At 41.2% G+C, this 13053-nt stretch overlaps 1 protein-coding gene across 6 annotated transcripts in view; it reads right to left on the reverse strand.

The window, feature by feature from the left end:
- Positions 1-13053, reverse strand: part of PLEKHM3 (pleckstrin homology domain containing M3) — a 119060-nt gene that overhangs the window by 30805 nt on the left and 75202 nt on the right. The window lies entirely within an intron of this gene.

A 13053-nucleotide genomic window follows, 5' to 3' on the forward strand; every position in this document is an offset into this window, starting at 1 on the left:
AGTAAGTCACTGTCTTACTGCAGTTCTGTAACCAAATGGAAAAAAAAAAAAGGTTGACAGTGTCAGGAATATGAAGCCTTAGATTACAGTTGTGTAATCAAGTAATGAAAGCAACAACAACAAAAAAAACTTCAGAGCAGTTTTTAAGTATAAATGAAGGGTGGTCAGATTGGTAATTCTGTGGGAAGTTTTGCAGTGCTTCACACTTTCCTTATTTGCAGTTATTGTAGTCCCATGACCATATGAGAATCCTAGCGCCCATTGTTATCCTTACTTTTTGTTTGTTTGGGTGTTTTTCTTTCTTTCTTTCTTTGGTTAGAAATAAGGTTACAGTCTTCAAGATTGTGAAGAAAAATTGAAATCATGAGGTAACAAGCCCTAAACCCTGAGAAGCCATAAGGCAAATAAAAGCCACCTTTAAAACAAATTGTATATTTGGCATGCAGTCTGGCAACACTGAGAGAAGTCCATAACACAACGTGTTTCATTAACTATGTTAGTTGCATCTGCATCCTACCTATAACTTTTAAAGAGCAATTCTTGAGCTGGCTTTAGCTTTTATGCCTGAACGACCAAAGATGGTCTGAATTTTAATAACTGCAGAGCTTTGAGAAGGCTATGCAGAAGCTCAGGGGCAGATTTCTAGGTGGCTGAATTTGATAGAACTCAACAAGTAAGAAAAGTAGGGTTAAAGAAGCTAAGTTAAGTAAGATGCTCTATGTCTGCTAACTACTATGTTCCATAGCACCAGAATTTGACACATTTTTCTTTTTTTTTTATGTCCAGCTAGTGAGTCTGAAACTGTTTTTGAATCAAGAAACTGGCTCACAGAGATATTTATCATTTGTGTGCTCAAAAAAAGAATTGGTATTATGGCCCTGATCCACTGAAGCACATAAATGCATACCTAGGACTAGTATCCCAGTGATTTCCTTGGGATTACTGATCTGCCTAAAATTAAACATGTGCTTACATGCTTTGCTGGACTGGGATCTCTATGAACAGACGCACTAATGGATGAAGGAGAGACAGAGAGGACAGCCATGTCTTTAAAACTACATCATTCTGACCTGACACTAATGGTGATTTTATCAAACTAATTCTCTCTTGTTAGTCAGCAATTTGCAGTGCCCTGGAAGTTGCTAGAGGGTAATGATTGATGAGGAGTGTAATTTTGTGCTCTTGCACTGCCACTCCCTATCCTCACTCAATATTTCTCCACAGTACTCAATGAGGTGACAAAACTTATCAAAAATTGCTGCTAAAATGGATGCCAGCAGGATGAGAGAGGAACACCTGTTCCTTCCAGTGAAAGGCTACCAACAGAGAAAGCAAAGATTTATAGTGTTTAAATTAATATGAATTCATGTTTCAGAAATAAGCTCATTGGAAAAAAATATTTTTTTCTCATAGTGCTCAAAGCCAAAAGAGAGAAAAAATGTCTGCACTGTTATTTATTAGTGGTGGTACAACAGCTGAAGCTCTGACTGGGATCCCACGCTGTGAGGCTCTAACCATAGCACTGCAAACAGCCAGCCCTGGATCTCTCAGCCCGCAGCACTGCTTCAGTATGGGAACAGCCCTGGCAAAACTTGCCGCCATCAAGACCATCCTCAGTCCATTCTGGTGCCTCAAATGCTGACTGCAGCTCTGAAAGATCTGTTTCCTCCTGTGAAGGAGGATGTACTCCCAGTCCCAGCCACGGTGTGCAGATGATGACAAAACAGCAGCCTAAAGACCACTGCTCTGAATTGGAGTGCAAAGCTGCCTCTTGCTCTCTGCAGGGACAGGCAGAGAGGATGTATGGGTCAGCCATCACTGCACGCTTCTATCTCCTCACTGCTAAAGGAACTCAGCCACACGTGGGCTAATGCTGATCCTGCTCTGTATTTGCGTAAATGTAAGTTACTCCTTTTAACAGCGATGGAGCTACACTAGCTATACTAGCTCAAGACATTTATGCCTTTGTTTTTCATTATATTGATATAGTCAGTCTTAACTGATCCTGAAAATGTCAACTGGTTGACCATTCCTAATCTCATTGGGAGAAATCTTCCAGTGATAACAAACAAAAACCCACCAAAATGACATTCCATTTTAGAATATTGCAAACATTGCTTCTTATTTAATCCTGATGTATAATTTTATCTTCGTTGTAGCATAAAAAATGGAAGGGCTGTTAGTGCTGTTGGTGAATGGAGTCAAATCCAGTTGGAGGCCGGTCACTAGTGGAGTCCCCCAAGGCTCGGTACTGGGGCCAGTCCTCTTTAACATCTTTATCGATGATCTGGATGAGGGGATCGAGTGCACCCTCAGTAAGTTTGCAGACGACACCAAGTTAGGTGCGTGTGTCGATCTGCTCGAGGGTAGGAAGGCTCTGCAGGAGGATCTGGATAGGCTGGACCGATGGGCCGAGGCCAACGGTATGAAGTTCAACAAGGCCAAGTGCCGGGTCCTGCACCTGGGGCACAACAACCCCAAACAGAGCTACAGGCTGGGAGATGAGTGGTTAGAAAGCTGCCTGGCAGGGAAGGACCTGGGAGTATTGGTTGACAGTCGGCTGAATATGAACCAGCAGTGTGCTCAGGCAGCCAAGAAGGCCAACAGCATCCTGGCTTGCATAAGAAACAGCGTGGCCAGCAGGTCCAGGGAAGTGATTGTCCCCCTGTACTCAGCTCTGGTGAGGCCGCACCTCAAGTACTGTGTTCAGTTTTGGGCCCCTCACTACAAGAAGGACATTGAGGTGCTCAAGAGAGTCCAGAGAAGAGCTATGAAGCTGGTGAAGGGTCTGGAGAACAAGTCTCATGAGGAGTGGCTGAGAGACCTGGGACTATTTAGCCTGGAGAAGAGGAGGCTCAGGGGCGACCTTATTGCACTCTACGGGTACCTGAAGGGAGGCTGTAGCGAGGTGGGGGTTGGTCTATTCTCCCACCTGCCTGGCGACAGGACGAGGGGGAATGGGCTAAAATTGTACCAGGGGAGGTTTAGGTTGGATATTAGGAAGAACTTATTTACTGAACGGGTTGTTAGTCACTGGAATAGGCTGCCCAGGGAAGTGGTTGAGTCACCATCCCTGGAGGTCTTTAAAAGACGTTTAGATGTAGAGCTTAGGGATATGGTTTAGTGGAGGACTTGTTAGTGTTAGGTCAGAGGTTGGACTTGGTGACCTTGGAGGTCTCTTCCAACCTAGACTATTCTATGATTCTGTGATTCTGTGCTAAGAACACCAGCCTACTGTTCCTGATTCTTCATGTGTTCTGAAGCTGTTTCCTTGTCACTAAGAACTTGGACAGACAGACATGGCTCTTCAAATAATGCATTTATGTATTTAACAGGACAAACATCTTTCTCCATATGATATGAAACAGAGACTGAAGGACAACGCAACCTAGAAAAGCTGCAACGAGGTCTCTCACCCAAATGATTTGATGTAAAATGCAAACTTGCAAGGTCAGATGGTTAAACATTGCCAGAATGTCCCTCTTGGTGCAGGAACCTGCACTCCATAAGGATTAACAGGCACTATAGTCAAAGACAGCTGCATATATGTAACTCAGTCCATACCACAATACAGCCAAGACAATATAGTCGTCTTCCTCACCCAGTACATCTCCCTGGCAAAAACGGGCAGCCAGGAGCTGCATTAGCAGCAGCTGTGTTTTGTGAAGGCAACAGCAACACCTGTGTTAGGAAAAATAGTGTTTCACATGCACTTCTAAATTGATACTCCCTTTTGAAAACTGATCTCACAGAGCTATTTCTAAGGCTTTCTTCAGATCCTTTTGCAGAGCTTCTGACAAACAAAACAGCATGGCTTTTTGTTCCGACAAACAAAAAAAAAGACAAGAACTACCTTTGCTACTTTTCAAGAAGGTAGAGGACAAAATATATATTTAAAAAAATGTTTTTTCAGGCTGCCAAACTGGGTATCTAAGCAACTGTGTAGATGCACCTATATAGCTGACTGCTTTCCTGCTGAAGGATGGAAGAGAATGCCAATCTTTCTGCCTGTAACTGCTAGCCAGTTGTTTTGTCTTCCTTGATAGGCTCCATCACAATGCTTTACAGAGGCCACTACCAAGAACTGTTCTATAAAACCGTCCTCCAACTAGCTCTCCACATGGGAGTTTCAGAATTTCCTTTACTGCTGTTTTTATGCCTCAGTATTCCCAAATGTTTTTCTTTCCATGGGAAAAAAATACATGTTGTAGTCTACAAAAGGCTCATGTAAATTACTACACTTAGTCATTTTTTCCTTAATTCCCATTGTCATAGGTAATTTATGGTTCAGGTACTACTTCTGAATCCAAACTTCTTCTTTGGCTAGAGGCCAGGAAGTCTCTGCATCTTTTGTGAGATTTCTATATATCATTAAGTTCATGAGGCCATAGCCATTCAGGCTTTTCAGGTTTCCTTCTGTAATGAATGATGGTGTGATACAGCGTATTAACAACACCTTGCTATTTTTCAAACCTTATTTGAAGAAGAACACCACATGTTGTTTTCCTACCGACTTTCAGCCTTCTCAGATAGCGTCTGAAATAGCATCCTCTATTTTGGTGTCTTCTCTATTTTTTCTTTCTTGACCAACTAAATTTCTCTTGAGATTAAAGAGGGTGTTTCATGTTTTAAGGATGTTCTACATGGTTGAAAACTGTAGTAATAGAAATACAGAGAATTATTCAATACTCTAAATAATTTCTATTGCATTGAAAAGTATGTGAGTGAAAGGCCAAAGCTCTCCACAGCCTGACAGACTAGACAGGTGTTAGAATACTCTTATTACTTTTATTACTAGTTACAAAAGAGAAGTCTTTCTACAATAGAAGCACAAAACCACTCATGATCTGCTGAAGAAATGCCAACATAACTATCTCTCACCAAGTCTGGGCATTTGAAAAATATGCATGTCAATACTTGGTAAACTCTACATTCTGGTAAACAGGTTGGCAGGCTGACCAGAGTGACTGTGCTGGGATGAAGCTGCTGGGACCAGCAAGGTTTATTAGGACAGCTTCAGTACCAAACACATGGGCTGCACCTGTCTGGCTTCCAAACACCAAGCTGGGAATCGAAGTGGACCATGGCTATGCTGCTCATCCCTGGCATGAACAGTGGATGACAGATATACCACAATTCTGGCTATGCTGCTCATCCCTGGCATGAACAATGGATGACAGATATACCACAATTCCTGCTTCACAAATGGGAAATGAGGTGAACTGACTTGCTCAAGGTCAGCCAGAAGCAATGAGAAGAGATGAGAAGGGTAAAGAGCTCTCTCTTGTCTCACTGAAGTGCCATATTCATCTGCCATCATTTCTTTTGTATTTTTATATACTAACTCTCATTTTTTTTCACAAGAAAACCACTTCCTCTGTGCCAGGCCTTGCACACATTTGCTCAAGTAATCCCTTCAAAAGGAATGTCAATAAGGATTTGATGTAGGACCTAGCCCTTCATTACCTAAAACTCTTCAGATTATTATTTTTCTTCCCTCCTGCAGAGTAAAGACAAAGAAAAACAGTGTTGTTCATTATATTTTCTTTAGATAATGCTATACATTCGCTAAGCACCTAAAATACTAATCCACCTGTAACTTGGTTACTAAAAAACAGCACAGGGAACAAACCACAGTAGCTTAAGGAAGGCTTGCCTAGGGATTTCAGCATGATCACCATCCCATGCTATGCACACGTGCATGTCTGCAAGTATTTCTGAATTACTCAGCTGTGAGTATCACAGATGTGCCCTTCAAAACTATGAGAGACTTTAGCAGAACACAAAGAAAAAAGAAAACGGACTGGCTTGTGTTCACTTACAACACAAAAAAAGCCTCAAAGGCAATCAATGCCTGACACATGCGTGCAGCAATATTATTACAGTTGCCTAGGAACCAACGCAAGGAGCCTGCCTAAGGCCGGACACTGATGTAGTAAATGAATGGAAGAAAGTTGGCACTGATATGGCATTGATTTGTCCCTATAAGGAGCTTGCTAAGATAATTCCTTTTATGACACACTTACAGTCTACCCAGTCCCCGAAATCGCTACATGTCTGGAAATTCACTCTAAACAATTAATTCAGTGCTCAGGGGGCTGGCACGAGTAGAAATGGTGATTCAAAGCATAATCATAGTTTTCTTTTCTAAATACCTCCTTGTCAGAGGGTTACTCTTGGCATGCTAACAGAGCCTGAAGGTGCTCCTGATTTATAAAGGAATGGCTGGGTTCTAGGCTGGCTCAGGAGCACACAGAAAGAGCATCAAAAACTGTAACTGCCAACCATCAGCTCAGTTCGTGTGTTGTGGGAGCCAGTGCTGGTTACAGGCAGCAGCTAGCAAGGGGTGTACAGTGATTGCCAGCCTGCACGGACAGGGCTCAACGAGGACAGCATCCATGCAACAGCTACACAAACATCCCTGACCACAGCCTGAAACAGTGTCTGTGCCCAACAGCGCTGCTGCTGCTGTAATAGCAGCAGCAAAGTAATGCCATGCTGGGATGGCTGAAGGACATGTAACCCAGTGTCCCTGCATGAAAACTCTTAAGACCAGTGTCGATGCTCCCTTGTACCCAGCATGGGTCAGACTCAGCCCCTGATGGAGTGCCCCAAGCAGGGGGGAGAGTGGATGAATGAGTCCCTACCTGGCTCCACTGCCCAGGGCTCACCCTGGCTATCCCCATCCTGTCAGACTAGTACACACTACCAAGGACATCAACTTAGATGTCAAATACATCCAACTGATGTTCAAGATAGTCAGAAATATTAAACCCCCATAAATTAGGGGAAAAGCAGACAGCTCACTGGAGGAGACAGAAAACCACCAGTGCTCCACTGGCAGTGTGGGGAGCCTCAGTGCAAACGTCTTTACCAGACCCAGAGAAATCACAGACAGGAGAGAAAATGCCAAGCAGGCCTTCGTTTTGGGTGCTCACAGAACAATTTGCTACAGGCCAGGTCTGAACAAGAACAGTTTGATTTAACCACCCACTGTCCTCCCATGATAGTTGTGTACACAGGCTGAGTTACTGCAATGAAGCGCGGCAGTGGGGTCAAGCAGAAGCAGAGAGATCCTGCCGGTCTCAGACACCTCTCTGCAGAGCTCTGTCACTCCCGATTAAGGAGGAAAGTGTGTCCTCAGCTTGTCCTTGGCTGTGGCTGCAGGGATTTATACTACTTATCTATGTATATTTCCATACTTGCGGCTAGCTGGAGAATTAAGGACTGACTCTCCACCTCAGCACCACACTTTGTAAGTAGTCTAAGTTCAAAGATCCTAAATCAAACAATGCGGCCTGTACACAGCAATTCACTAGAAATCTGTAAAGGGACAGTAAAATCAGACATTTAATCTGAAACTGTGATTACACTTTTGCCAGTGGAGGCAAGTCATCTTGGAAAGGAGAAAAGCCCTACACATGCACTACTTGCAAACCACTAAAGGGGCTGAGATGCCACAGCAATTTAAGTGTTTACATGGCTCAGCCCTATATACCCTCTGCCTCTGCCAGATGCCATGCCATGATCTGGAACCTCTCTACTTCTATTATTAATGCTTTGTATTCACAAACTGGTGGTTGAAAGCCTAAAAGAAGAGTCAGGCAATACTACTAACAGTAATAACACATTGCCCTCAAACATCATAAGTTTATTATATGACTCTTCTATTTTGCATTTTTCTGTACATCTTGAGTCTTGGAATCCTGTGATTAAATTAGAACTTTTGCTTTTAATAACAGGAAGGCAAATGCACTTAGATTTCATAGCTCTGCTGTAATGCTAAAGACATTCCTAGACCCTTGAAGGAAAAAAAAATTAATGTTTAAAAGATAAAGTGCATAAATAACAAGATTCTTAAGGTAATCTTAGAATTTCTGACCACTTGAGAGTTGTAGTGTTGGCTTTCAGGGACATTTGAAAAGCTAATATCTAGTCTACAAGTAACTGTACTTGTGAGATGGTGAAGGTCCATCTTAAAAAGGGATTTTGCATGAGAAAGTAGCAGTAGTAAACTAAAAGGTCTTGACAGACAAGTGGGGTATCTAGAGTGAGGAAGAAGGCACAGGAGGGAAGCCATAAAACAGAAACTGGAAGTGAGATGGCTGCTATGTTCAGCTAAGGGGAAAGTGCATGAGGCAGCACTGAAGAGACCTTCCAGCTTGAAATAAGTCTCTGCCTTTATACAGAACCTTCTAATTAACACCAATCTGATATGAGGCAGGTAAAAATGATCTCTAAAGCTAGTTCCAAAATACAATGACTGATGAAAAGCCAGTATATTTTCTTCCTTTTTATGTGTTCTAAATGAAATTACTGCAATGACCTGCACAGACAAAAATCAGATCTGGGCCAGAAATTTTTGATCAGTTTTGACAGATCAAATTAGATCATCAAGAGAAGTTAGCTTCTACTTAGGTGTCTACATTTCTTTAAAGAAAGTGCTGAGCAGATCCCTTCAGGGTGCTTCGAATGAGCTTTTTAAACTATCAACATCTGATAAGCTTGGCTCTTTCAGAAATTAAGTACTAAAATACTAGCACAGCTTGGGGGAGCTAGGTCTGGGGAAGGGCTGTCTAACACAAAACAAACCAAAGTGATAGGCAAATGATGTACTTTGAGTGATGCCTTTCACTTCTGCCAAGGGATTTTCTGGAAATGCTCTTTGCTATGTATTTCAGTCTCTCCACCTAGTATCTATCTTTGACATTCTCCCAAACGCTCCGAGCTGTTTTTGTCCAGTGACATACCATCTATAATACAGAGAGCTGTAATTTTGCGAAGACTTTGGCATGTGCATAAAGCTAAGCACAGCCTCAGAGCCCTTAGTAAAACTTCTCGCTATGTGTAAAGTTAAGTGCATTCATAGGTCTTATCAGGATGGTGGCCAAAGATTATAGAGGCATCCAAGCTGCTTGATATAGTCAAGCCTGTTCTGTGGCATGTCTATTTTAAACGTGGGTCTTCTGGTTTGTATCTTTAAAGGTCTACGTGTCTTAACTGATCTGCAGAACAAATTAACTTCACAAAGTGAAGAGAGTTTAGCCTTGATAAATGAATACAAACACAAAAGAACTACTCTCCTTGTTTCACACACAACTATAGTAACAACATAAAAGGCAAGGGATCAACTATCCAGGCTATAACCAAGTGAGTAAGCTTTACCAGAGAAACACAACAAATTATCTGTGAGAGTAGGTACTCGGATACCAACACTTGGGCAAGATCAAGACATTATTAACTGGGTAGCATGCAATAATCTTAACATTAACTATGATTACTTATCTAATTACACAAAATCATTTTAATGAATAATTCCATTCTCTCTCCAATGGCATTTTCCCCAATATTCCTTAATATGTAAAGCTTGCTATAAATTGCTCTAAATCATAAAACAAATGGAATCACTTATCATGGATGACTTTATCACTACACAGAATTTCTTTCTCTATTTTCACTTCTGCTATTATTTTTTATTTTGGGAGAAAAAAGCAAACTTTTCGCCGTGTTAATGAAGAACAAACAATAGCAGAACAACTTAAGGGGCAGTGCCTGGCTGCTAATAAGCAGGCAAGGATAGCTCTAACAAGCCAGTTTATAACCAGAGATATTTAAGCTCATTTCACAACACTTGTAAAAATAAAATTAGCAATATAATAGGATAATTTTATATGTTTATTTGGTAAATTTAAGCCTGAGGCAAATTTAGTTCAAGAAATAAAACAGGAGGTTGATGTGCAGGTTGTTTAAGTTGCCAGAGCTCCAGTAAAAGCAGAGCTGTGAGAGTTTACATTAGCAGGCAATTTGCTCCCTGAAATGTGTAATTAACTCAGTAGGCTTTAAAAAGAGTCTTCATGATTTAAAAACCTTCAAAAAGATGCAGAATTTGTGAAATTTAGATGAACTCGTATAAATTTGTGAAAGAAAGACATAAGGGAGGAAAATGGGGGACAGAGGAATCAGATTGGAAGAGGCATCCACAAGGATGAGCCAAATAATAAAAAAAAATGTTTAACTACTGAATCATGGCTTTCATTAAGCTCTGTGCGTAATAAACACCTCCCAAGAAAAGCCACAGAAAGGAAATATCATTAGAAAGCTTATGACTTTGTGAGCCCACCCTTACATTCAAGGCAGCAAACTGTTGTGCTGTATTGTTGAGCAGGATGTAAAGAGTCTGCCAAGCACAGCCCACAGACCCACTAATTAAGTGAACTGATTGTGTTTGTTTTGGAACCGTTTGCCAACAAAGGAATGTGTCATGCTGATTAGTGAGAGAAGGGTATGTAATATATGTGTATTCAAACCCTGAGGAGCACATAACCCAGGTATTCACTCTGTTTGCTCAAGGACTGACGAAAATGACTCTTAAGCAAATACCCTGACCAAAGAGAAACTCCAGCCTTCAAGAGGGCCCCCCCTTTTCTCTCAGATAGATATATCTGAAGACAACCCATCCTTCATAAATTCCAACTGAAGACTGCTCTAGAAGCTGCTGGGAAATTTCAGAGAGAACCAATCTCTCAAAGCTGACCTAAGAGACCACAAGGATGGAAAGGTAACAGCCAGCTGAGAACCACCCTGGAATTGTAACGGCCTCTCTGACAGATGTCACTCTTCTCTCCAAAGTGCAAGAAAGGTCAGGGAGGTAGCCAGAAAAACAAGTGCCAACTCAACACAGACACACACACACACAGCCCACACAAACAGACTTCACTTTTCAAACATTCAACAGAGAGGTGACGTTTGCAAAAGCTGCCACTTTCAAATATTCTCAACCTAAGAGCCCAGTTTGCTGGTAGAATTAATAGCATGCTCAAAAGTGAATGGGTAACATGTGAGAACAAGGAAAGACAGGAAGCGGTTTTCAGAGCTCAGCTCCTTTTCTTTCTTAACTCAGCAGCTACAGTCAGGGTACTTCAATGTCTAGGCAACCCCAAGTATAAAATGGGAGTCCTATGTTGTAGACATCAATTTCAGAAAACCAAGATGGAGAAATAGAGTTGTAGTCAATTTTCACTGCACGTTTGTGGACTCATGAATAGTACAACTAAATCACAACTCGGACCTAACTGTTTATCCAGAGCTCGGTATGATACTTAACTAATAGCAAAGCTGGACATATGTCATCAGAAATTTCAGGTATAATTGCAAGACTTCATATAAACCTTTTGTGGTTTGCCATTCCATCTGCTACAGGTTAGTCTGTACATGTGCCTATGTCTAAGTAGCTTCCTCAACTTATACCTGTCATTATAGTTGTCAGAATACCTACTGCAGAATCCCTCTGCTCTGTGTTCGATAGCAACAAATGTCAAAAACCTCTACCTGGAGTTTTCCCTCAGAGCTTTGCAGCTGATGGGAGTTCCTCAGTAAAACACACAAGTTCCCCTATTGGCACAACTAGTCTCCAGCATGAAGATGGAAAAGATGTAAAAACATGGAACTGGAATAATCTGGTTAGCTTCACAGGTGCATGTGCCCACATGAGTAGTAATGAGATGAGAAAACTAACAAGAAAGGGAAATGGAAAATGCTGGTGACAAAAGCTACTATTAGTGATAAGGAGTACAAAAGGAGCAAGCATAATGCCCTCTGACAAAATAATAAAGAGAAATATTGGAGAACTATTCATGCTGCTTGTGTTTTCATTAAAATTGTTAACAAAGACCACTATCTTTGGCATGACATCAACCACGACTTCACATTTGTGAAACATGAACAAAAGTCCTTTCTGGCTTCTAACTCACACAAAAACAGGAGCTAGAGCACCTTCTTTTGGCTTTCACTGAACTACTGACAAATACTATTTGATTCCAGAAGCTTTTAAACTCTGTAATTGCAAGGTATGTCTGATCTCAGCTGAAGGGTAAGGGAACAATATACACCCAACAATGTTTTTGTGAACAAAATTCCCCCAAGCAAATCAAATGAACAGACCTTCAGGTAAACTTGTCTTCCCAAATGCTCTTACTTTTGCTCATCATTTTTTTGGGAAGATCTTCATTTGCCTCTTATATAATCTCAATAGCCACCTTAGGCTCTGTGTCATCTTTTTAACTCAGCCCACCTCACCACACACCCTACATACATTCTTTCTTGAAAACTGTTTATAGAGAGCTCAGCTGCACAGCTTGTTTAGCTTACGTCCTCTGCTTTGTCAATGCACTTTCTAGAATAAGAATCTGGAGAAAGAATGTGCAGAACAGTCACTGAAAGCCAAGTTAGGCTGAAAAATCCCAAAGAGGAGTTCTTGGTTAATTGTACTTTAATATTTTTGTACACACAGGGGAATCGGATTCTTAACAAAGCTCTTTTAACAGGCTGCTCCTGATTGTTTCTAAAGGTGGCTCTTCAATTGTTTTCCTTTCAATGGAACTTTTTGGAGAACAAATTAAAATGACTATATTTGAAACAGCCAAAAAGTATTTATCTATGGAGGAATGCTGTGCTGTCAGATACACTGTCTTTCTGTTGAGTTAAAAATAAAAATAAAAATCCCCTTTATTCAAAATCCAAGACATTTTTGTAGAAGTGTAGTAACACTGCTGTGTTGCCAAGTCTACTCTGGTTTTCTGCATTTTGCTTTTAGGTTTTCCATACAACTCCTATCCCTGTTTTGGCACCCAGAACTCCATATAATAAGAAATAAATGTTCTTGGGTTTAACTCAAGGCTGGTCATATATTTATTACGTAGCCACGTGAGAATATCAATCATTAATGGAAGAAAATTCCCACCAAACTTGCATACATATGAAGAGGAGTATGCACAGAGAAAACGGAGAATTACCCATAGCATTCCATAAGGTGAAATTTCAGAATAAATAGTTATTGCTTTACAACATACAGTCCCAGTACATCAAGGGTCAAGTGACATCAGATACTGGAAAGATGACTGTGATCACTCCAGAGAATCTGTCTGGCGCTTTAGGACACTTTGAAAATGCAGGAAAACCTTGAATAAATCACATAATGAGATTCTACTAGGTACGTTTTCCCATTTTAAGCAGCTGTTCTGAGACTTACAACTGCTCTGGGAAGTAGCTCCTCTG

The sequence above is a fragment of the Oxyura jamaicensis genome, chromosome 7 (assembly GCF_011077185.1).
Source record: "Oxyura jamaicensis isolate SHBP4307 breed ruddy duck chromosome 7, BPBGC_Ojam_1.0, whole genome shotgun sequence".
In the NCBI taxonomy this organism is placed as follows: domain Eukaryota; kingdom Metazoa; phylum Chordata; class Aves; order Anseriformes; family Anatidae; genus Oxyura; species Oxyura jamaicensis.